This window comes from Gopherus evgoodei, chromosome 10 (genome assembly GCF_007399415.2).
Source record: "Gopherus evgoodei ecotype Sinaloan lineage chromosome 10, rGopEvg1_v1.p, whole genome shotgun sequence".
In the NCBI taxonomy this organism is placed as follows: Eukaryota; Metazoa; Chordata; order Testudines; family Testudinidae; genus Gopherus; species Gopherus evgoodei.
In genome coordinates this window covers 39641017-39649807 of record NC_044331.1, presented here as the reverse complement: position 1 = coordinate 39649807, position 8791 = coordinate 39641017, and positions in this window count along the sequence as shown.

The window sequence follows — 8791 nt, the reverse complement described above, 5'->3', positions numbered from 1 at the left end:
AGATGAGAAACCCAGCCCATGAGAGGTAGCAATTCAGACACAGGGGCCAAGCACCCAGTCCGGGAGCTGGACCAACAGTCCATTCTGCTGGGTATGAACCTATGATTCCGCCCTCAGGGGGATAATGCAAAATCTGCCTGCATGTCTGCTGGGCAGAGCTGAGCCTCCTCTAGGGCTAGGCAGTAGCACTGCACTACTTGAAATGGATCTGGGGGTTAGAGTGGGTCACACACTGAATATGAGCCAACAGTGTGATGCAGTAGTGAAAAAGATTAATATCATTGGGTATTGTGAGGGGGTGTCCAGCCCACACTCACCCTGAAGGGATTAATGGAGGCCAGGTGGGCCAATTAACCTATTAGGCTGAAGGCTGAGAGGAAAGCCCTAATTGGGGAAGCTCACCTGTGTGAGAACAGACAAGGCGGGGCTTCTATAAAGCCAGGGAGCTGGGAGCAGTCACTCCCTGGGAGAAGGGAGGTGTGTCTGGGGGCTATAGTGAGAAGTAGTCCATGGTTGCTCCATGGGAAGAGGAAGTAGAAATGGCAGCAGACCCCAAAGAGCAGGGAGTGCTGGGGTAGGACATAGCCCAGGGAGGAAGCAGCAAAGTTGAAGACTGAACTGAACTTGGCTGCATGTTGTAGAGTCCCTGGGCTGGAACCCAGAGTAGCAGGCAGGCCCAGTCTCCCCTATCTGCCACTGAGGAAGTGGCCCTGGTGGGGTAGTGAATGGGAAGACTGAGTGGGTCACTGTGGGAGTGGCGAAGACCTGGAAGAGTGTGGGGGCTGGAGGGCCAAGTCATGAAGAGGATGTAGTAACTCCTGGGGTGAGACAGAGGTTGCAGACCAGAGAGAGAGATGGAGTGATGGCATGCAACTGCAGGAAGTGGCATTTGTCATAATATAATTCCCAATTCTGGACCTTAGCGTCCAAAATATGGGTATTAGCATGAAATTCCCTAAGATTAATTACCAGCTTAGATTTGCTAGGCTGCCACCAATCTGGACTTATTTAGAGTGCCTGATAAACTCTGGTCTCCCCAAACCCTTCCCTGGGGACCCCCAAGACTCAGATTCCCTGAGTCTCACAACAAAGAGGAATAAACCATTTCCCTTCCCCCCCCTCCTTTCTTCCTCCCAGCTTTTTCCCACCCTGGGAACACTAGGAGATTGCCTGATTCAACTCCTTGAATCACCACTCCCCACTCCCTTCTTCCCCAGAGAGAGATACACAGATAAACGCTGAGAGCAGGTTTCCCTTCCCTCCTCCCCTTTCCTTTCTCCCACCAATTCCCTGGTGAGTGCAGACTCCCTTCTCTGGAGTTTTATAAAAGATAACCAGAAAAAATCAATTAGATTCTAAAAAGAGGAAACTTTAATAAAGAAGAAAAAACATAAAACTTGTCTCTGCACTTTAGATGGTAAAACGTTACAGGGTCTTTCAACTTATAAACATAGAAGAAACTTTCTCCAGCAGAAACACAATTTAAGCTACTTCCAGCAAGTACACATATGCAAATGAAAAAGAAAACAAATTAAAAGACTATGACCGCCTTTTCTACTTACAATTCTGAACAGATAAGAGACTAGCAGTGAGATTGGCAGGAACCTGGTTACACCTCTAGCCCCGTCCAGGACTCAGAGAGAACGAGAACAAAGCCAAAGCCAAACCCAAACCCCACAAACAAAGGCTTCCCTCCCCGAGAGATTTGAAAGTAGCTTGTCTTCTGATTGGTCCTCTGGTCAGGTGTTTGGGGTCCCTGTTTGTTAACCCTTTACAGGTAAGAGAGACATTAACCCTTAACTATCTGTTTATGACAGCATTGTCCTGGGAGCTATTCCCCAGAACAGCCGGGAGGAGGCACTGAACCTGCAGTGAGTGGAGTGCCCTGTCATAGGTGTAGGAACAGAAGTGTCCTATGTCAGACACAAGAGGTAACTGTCCTGCTCTGCTTAGCGCTGGGGAGCTCTCAGCTGGAGTATTGTGTCCAATTCTGGGTACCATGTGTTAAGAAAGATGGGAACAAATTGGAGAGTCCAGAGAAAAGCAACAAAAAGGATGAATGGGTTAGAAAACCTGATCTGTGAGGAAGATTTAAAACAGGGTAAATTTAGACTTTGTCTACACTAGAGATGCTACAAAAACAACAAGGAGTCCGGTGGCACCTTAAAGACTAACAGATTTATTTGGGCATAAGCTTTGTGGGTAAAAAACCCCACTTCTGCAGATGCATGGAGTGAAAGTGACATGCAGGCAGAGAGATATTAGATATGCTAGAGATGCTACAGCAGCACAGTGTAGCACTGCAGCTGCACGACTGTAGCACAGACGCTACAGGGATGGAAGGGGTTCTTCTGTCACTGTGGCCTGGTCTACGCTGGGGGAGGATCGTTCTAAGTTATGCAGCTTCACCTATGTTATTGACTTACTTAGATCTACTCACTGCGGTGAGCTGACTGCTGCTCCGCCTCTCGTGCCGGTGGAGTACAAGAGTCGACGGGAGAGCGCTCAGGGGTCGATGCATTGCGTCTAAACTAGATGTGATAAATCGACCCCGGCTGGATCAATTACTTCCTGCCAATCCGGCGGGTAGTACAGACATACCCTGTGGTAAATCCACCCCTCCAAGAGGTGGTAGCTAGGTCGACAGAAGAGGTGTTGACTTAACTACATCAGACAGGGTGAAATTTTTCACAACTGTAAACTGACCTATCTTTGTAGTGTAGACTCTGAGTAAACAAGACTGAGAGAAGACCTTCTATATCTTCATATATGTTCAGGGCTGTTATAAAGAGGATGCTGATCAATTGTTCTTCATGACCACTGAAGGTAGGACAGGAAGTAATCTGCTTAATCTGCAGCAAGGGAGAGTTAGGTTAGATGTTAGGGAAAACTTTCTGACTTTAAGGATGGTGAACCTCTGGAACAGGCTTCCAAGGGAGGTTTTGGAATCCCTGTCACTGTGAATTTTTAAGAACAGGTTGGACAAATATCTGCCAGGGCTGATCTAGGTATATTCAGCATGTTGGGATGGACTAGATGACAACTCGAGGTCTCTTCTAGCCCTACATTTCTATGAAGGTGGAGAACCCTTGCAAATGAAACCTTGGATCCTATAATTGCAGATCCTATAACTCTTATCCAACAAAATGTCTAGTTCTTTTAAATTTTAGTCAGCTCTTTTCCTTGAAAATATCTTGCAGCAGTGAGTTCCACAGGTTTATCCAATAGCTCTGCTTCCTCTGCCAGGTTTATATTGATTTTGACTCTTGGCTGAAAATTCATTACCAGACTGAATATCACATTCTTCAAGTAGCAGAGAGTTACCCTAAGAAAGGGCATGTGGGATGAGGCTTAAACTCTTTCACCTGCAAGGCAAGGGAAAGGACCCAATTAGTTATGCTATGCTCTGGGGAGGAGGGGGTAACTAGTTCCTCCTGGATACAGGAGGCAGAGCTAAGCCATATAAGCAGACTGAGCGAATTCAGTTGGGAGAGGGGCGATTGTGGAGGAGACAGTCCTGATAGAGAAAAGTCTTGAACTAGGGACCTACAAGGGTAAGGGAGCAGAAGTCAAGCCCAGCAGGGGTGAAGGATCTGTTGTTTAGAGCTGATCTCTGGAAGGGGACTGAACTGTTGTGTGGCTTGGTGGGAGGTACAAGCCACAGAAGACCCAGAGAAGGAATCAGGGAATTCACCCAGTGGGAGTGGTCACTGTTTCCAAAGTGGCCACCAGAGGGAGTGAGAGGCAAAGTCCCCTGCAATGCTGCCTGTGGGCCGGTGGGGGTGCCCTAGTGGAAAGGATGCACACTTCCAGCATGTCACAGATTTTATAGGCACAGGTTGGTGTACCCAAGAGCAGCTTCAGACCTTGCTCCATAAGGGGCTTAGAGCTGGAGTTCAGAACTGTATGAAGTTCAGAGGGCAGCAAGACCTCTGAATAACCCTGGTTCTGTGGTGCCTGCTAGGAGAAGTGGGGGATGGCCAATCTGAATAACAACCAGCCCCAGTGTTTGCCCTAACTTCATCCACAGTGTGTGTGTGTGTGTGTGAGAGAGAGAGAGAGAGAAGTGGAAATAGGCCAGGATAGCTGGGAGAAAAGGGTGGACTGAGCAGGGGACTGGGAGTCAGAAGCTCCTAGATGCTCATCTGGAGGTCAGACTAGGTCAGCGATTCTCAAACTGGGACCCCAAAGTGGGTTGCAACCCCATTTTAATGGGTCACCAGGGCTGGCTTAGACTTTCTGGGGCACAGGGCTGAAGCCCCAGCCCCACTGCCTGGGGCTGAAGCCCTTTGGCTCAGGCTTCCGTCTCTCCTCCTGAGGCCATGCAGTAATTTTTGTTGTCAGAAGGGGGTTGTGGTGCAATGAAATTTAAGAGCCCTGGGACTAGGTGATCACAACAGTTCACTCCCTTCTGGCCTTAGAATCTATTAATCTTGCCTCTTCCCCTAGGATGCACTCTGACTTTGGTTCAGTCACTTACGGGCTGATTGTCACAGGTATTGAGCAGCCAGACTTCCATCTGAATTCAGTGGCCACTCTGGGTGCTCAGCATTTCTGAAAACCAGGCCCTTAATCTCTGTCTTCCTGTCTCTTGGGACTGTAACACTGGTTGCTGCTCAGGGCAGTCATGGGAATTCAATTATAGATTTTTTTTTTTTTAAGATTGGAATGGACCTTTCAGAACACTCAGTCTGACCTTTTGCCTCACACAGAGTGGGAACCCCCTGACTGTGGGGTCTAGCTTCAGCTTCCAACTTTTGGGTTTTTGTCCTGTCTTTTTCCACCTGGCGTGTCTATTGTCAGGTATCATTTCCTCCTGTAGGCACGTGTAGATGAACTCCTTAATGTTTATAAAACATATGGAAGATGAAAGTTAGTGCTAAGTAAATAAACAGAAATCTGGCTGGGTTTCCTGGGCAGCCCTGGACGTGCAGCCCAAATCTTTGTGGGCTTCCAATATGTTCTGAGGTTTGCCTGTCACAAAGGGATACATTGTCTAAGCAGCTGATTCTCCTGGACAGATGTGAGCTAATCCTGCTGGCTCCTCTCTGGGAGCCCTCGGTGACTCGGGCTGTGGTATTTCCAGTCTCCTTCCCATCTCCGAGTGCATGTTACTACAAGACCAGAACTCTTGGCAGTTCCGTCCCTGTGTAACAAAAAGTGATGAGGTTCTGACAGACTAACTCCCTCCTCTCATCTGCTCGTCTGTTGCCTGGGGCCACCCATCACTGCCGTATTAATCAACTTCAGAGAATGCCACTTCCCTCAGGCACGCAGAAAACTGAGACACACAGAACAGCAGAGCAGACCCAGGCACACAATGCGCGTCATATAAAACACCTGATTTGTCTTTCCTGGAGTACGTTTTTATTCCAGTTAGAGATGGGCCCAGAGCAAACCTCAGGACTGTTTGAGATCTGCAACCAGGTCCAATTGGTTGCAATGGGCTGAATGTCCCTCAGCTCAGGGGTGTCTGAACTGCGGGTCTGAGCTGTACAGCCTGACCCCATTTCGAAGTAGATTCTCCTGGCGGGATCCTCATGTGACACATAGAGCATCCGTCATCAGGACTGGCAATGTGCCCAAAGATCGGGAAACACTAACTAAGCCATAGCCGATCCGTGCTATTTCTCTGCGCTCACCGTGCCTGACTTTTGCCTTCCGCTATCTTTACAGCTATCCTAATATTAATAAAGATTCCACATGGAAAGAAGTGGGGGACTCTTCTTCAGCAAATACCTGTGAGTAGCAGGCCTGCCCCATGAATGCGGTCAGTGTGCTGAGGGGAGAGATGTCTTGCTGGTGTTGAATGAGCTGAGGACACTGCCTTTGAGTGTATTACACATAACAGCTGTTTAGTGAAAAGAACAGGAGTACTTGTGGCACCTTAGAGACTAAGAAAATTATTTAGTCTCTAAGGTGCCACAAGTACTCTTGTTCTTTTTGCGGATACAGACTAACACGGCTGCTACTCTGAAAGCTGTTTAGTGGTTTTGCATCCCTTCAGCCAAGCACAACTTGGGCTGAGCCGGTCAGATCAGAAAAGAACTAGCCCAAGCTTTTGCTCCCTATGTTTGACCCAACCCTGAGGGCTGTAAAAAGTTTGGTAAACTTGGTTCAAGTTTTTTCTCCATGCCTCTTGACTTTTGGGTTCCAGCTAGGAATGGACCAGCGAACACTGACCTAGCTTGAGGGAGTCTGTGCTCATAATATTTCCAGTCTGAGGACATGACATCGGATCTCTCCTCTGCACAGAGAACCCAATCTCACAGGGTTTTAGTGGAGCTGGGCAGGAAAAGGTCATTCTGTTTTGTGGAGCAGTTTATATTTCAAAATCAGGTTTCATTTCATTTTAAAATTCTCCATGAAAGTGAATGAGGCCTCAGCTGTGGCTCAGTCAACCTGCTGAGCCACAGAAGCCCTGAGGGCCCAGGCTGCTGGGAAGCCATGAGTCTGGGAACTGGCAAGCTAGGTTGGCTTTCAGGCTCCCAGGTCCCCATCAGCCTGCCAGGTGGGTGACCTGACAGGAAACTAGGCTGTGTCTGGTAGGTGGGTTCAGTAGGAACGTTGTCAAAATCAAACCTCTCTGCAAAACATTTCAATTTTGACAAATCAATACATTTCAATGAAAAAAAAATCTTTTGCTGGAATTTTTCTGCCAGATTTCAGCCTGATGTCAAGACCAGAGTGGGCCAGTTAAGTTTGACATTTTGGATGCTCAGCTATATCCAACTTCCAAAGCTACTGAGATTCCTCTGCCACAAATGACAATCCACACCAGATTTCAGCTATGTACGGCTAGTCACCCCCCAGCCCACCTACCCACCTGGAACAAACTAGTCCCCAGCAACATCTGTTTAGAACTGGTCACTGATGATACATCCATTCTCAACACTCCAGTATTGGGCCAGATCCTAATCTGGTGTCAATCAGGGTTGAAGTCAATGGAGCTACACCATTTCACACCATGCAAGGATCTGGTCCATTGTGACTGTGTGGAAGAGGAGGGGGAATAGAGGGGAACTGGAATCTAAACCCAAATCCAGATTCAAATGTTATGATTGGATCCTATCTGTATTTGTGATAGACCAAAACCCTACATCTAAGTGCCCCTGAGCTTTGAAGCATTTGAAAGCTGGATCAAGATCCAAATTGTGTGATTTGAGTTTCTTGCTTTGAGACATGTTTCTCGTTGAGTTTAGTGGCTGCTGAGCCGTGTAGCTGGGATATAGTAGATGGCATGAAAGGTGCCATTCGCTGATTTCAACTCCATTGTTCCACTGAGCTCCGCTCATGCATCTGGTCACTGAGTTATTTGTTGTGCATGTCTAGCAATAATTAACATTTCTTCATGGTCCAAAGCCAACACTCCATTCCGTGTTATCTTCCTTTGCCCTCTGGAGAGGAGGCGGTGCTTTGATTGGATGCACCAGGTAATTAGCAGTACAATGAAGTGCCATGTTAATCAGAGGGAGCGTGAGGATGGAGTTTGTCCTGAGGTTAAGAAGGAAAGAAAGGCAGATAGAAAGATAAGAGTTTCCTGCACGCAAAGGCCTGCCTGAAGAGAGTTGCAGGCTCGGTGGAGCTGCCTCAAACCTGTCTTTCCTTTCAGTCTCTTGGCACAGCTGTCCCTTTATATCCTCCTGCATGGGTGTAAATTACACTGGAGGAGTTGATGGCTGGATCCCTCTGGGAGGGAGTGCAGCCAAGAGGGGAGGGGGACAATGGCAGGACATTCAGGTCACAGAAGACAGCCTTGGGGAAAGTGGGAGGCTGTGGGGGTGAGACAGAGAGGGGAGAGGCCAAGGGGGTGATTGTGGCCCCTTCATGATGGCCCCCAAGACTCCTCCAACTTGTCCCAAGAGCTGCTTCAGCCTCTGCCGCAGCCCACAATCCTCTTGTTGTGGGCTGTGCCTTCTGTCTCTCAGGAGGCATCACTGTACACCCTTCACAGGTGATGCACCTCCCCCGCCACCAGAGTCCAGCAGCCAGGGAGGAGGCACCAAGAAATACCAGGCACAGGCCATAATCCACCCACACTAACTGCTTCTGGTGGGAATGAAGGGCTGACTCGGATTGCTGGCAACACAGGTGTTTGCAGCTGGCTCAGTTGGTGGACTGGAGCCAGCTGGAAGGTTCTGGAGCCCCTTCTCAGCTCAACTGCCGGTAACACGTCCCCTTCCCATTTCTTGCAGATGGCACATTAGGGCCCAGTGATATATGGACAGGAAGTGCTTTTGGGAACTAGCCTTCTGCTCACAAGACACGCTGAGAGGTCTCCGCCAGCTACTTGCAGAACTGGTAGGGTCTAGTGGACCCAACAGAGGCTTGGGAGGCAAGAACTCTCTCTGCTTCTGACTTGCTGGGTGACCTTGGGCAAGTCCCTTAGCCAGTCTGTGTCTCGATTTCCCCAATTAGGAGAGGTACTAACACTCTCCTAATTCCCAAGATGTTGTGTGGCTCAGAGAATGACTAGACAGTGCTTTGATTGGCCTTGGATGAAAGGCACCTGCACACTTAAAGGGATGCACCCTATGGACCTCCTCTTTTGTGGGCTTTTCAGCATACGCCCCTGGCCAGGCACCTTGGGCCCAATTCTGCTCCCAGTCACATCAATGACCCAAGTCTAATAGTCTTCAATGATCCAGTTCTCAATGTTGGAATCTGATAATAGCTCAGTGGGTTGAGCATTGGCCTGCTATACCCAAGGTTGTGAGCTCAATTGTTGAGGGGGCTATTTAAGGAACTGGGATAAAAATCTGTCTGGGGATTGGTTCTGCTTCAAGGAGGG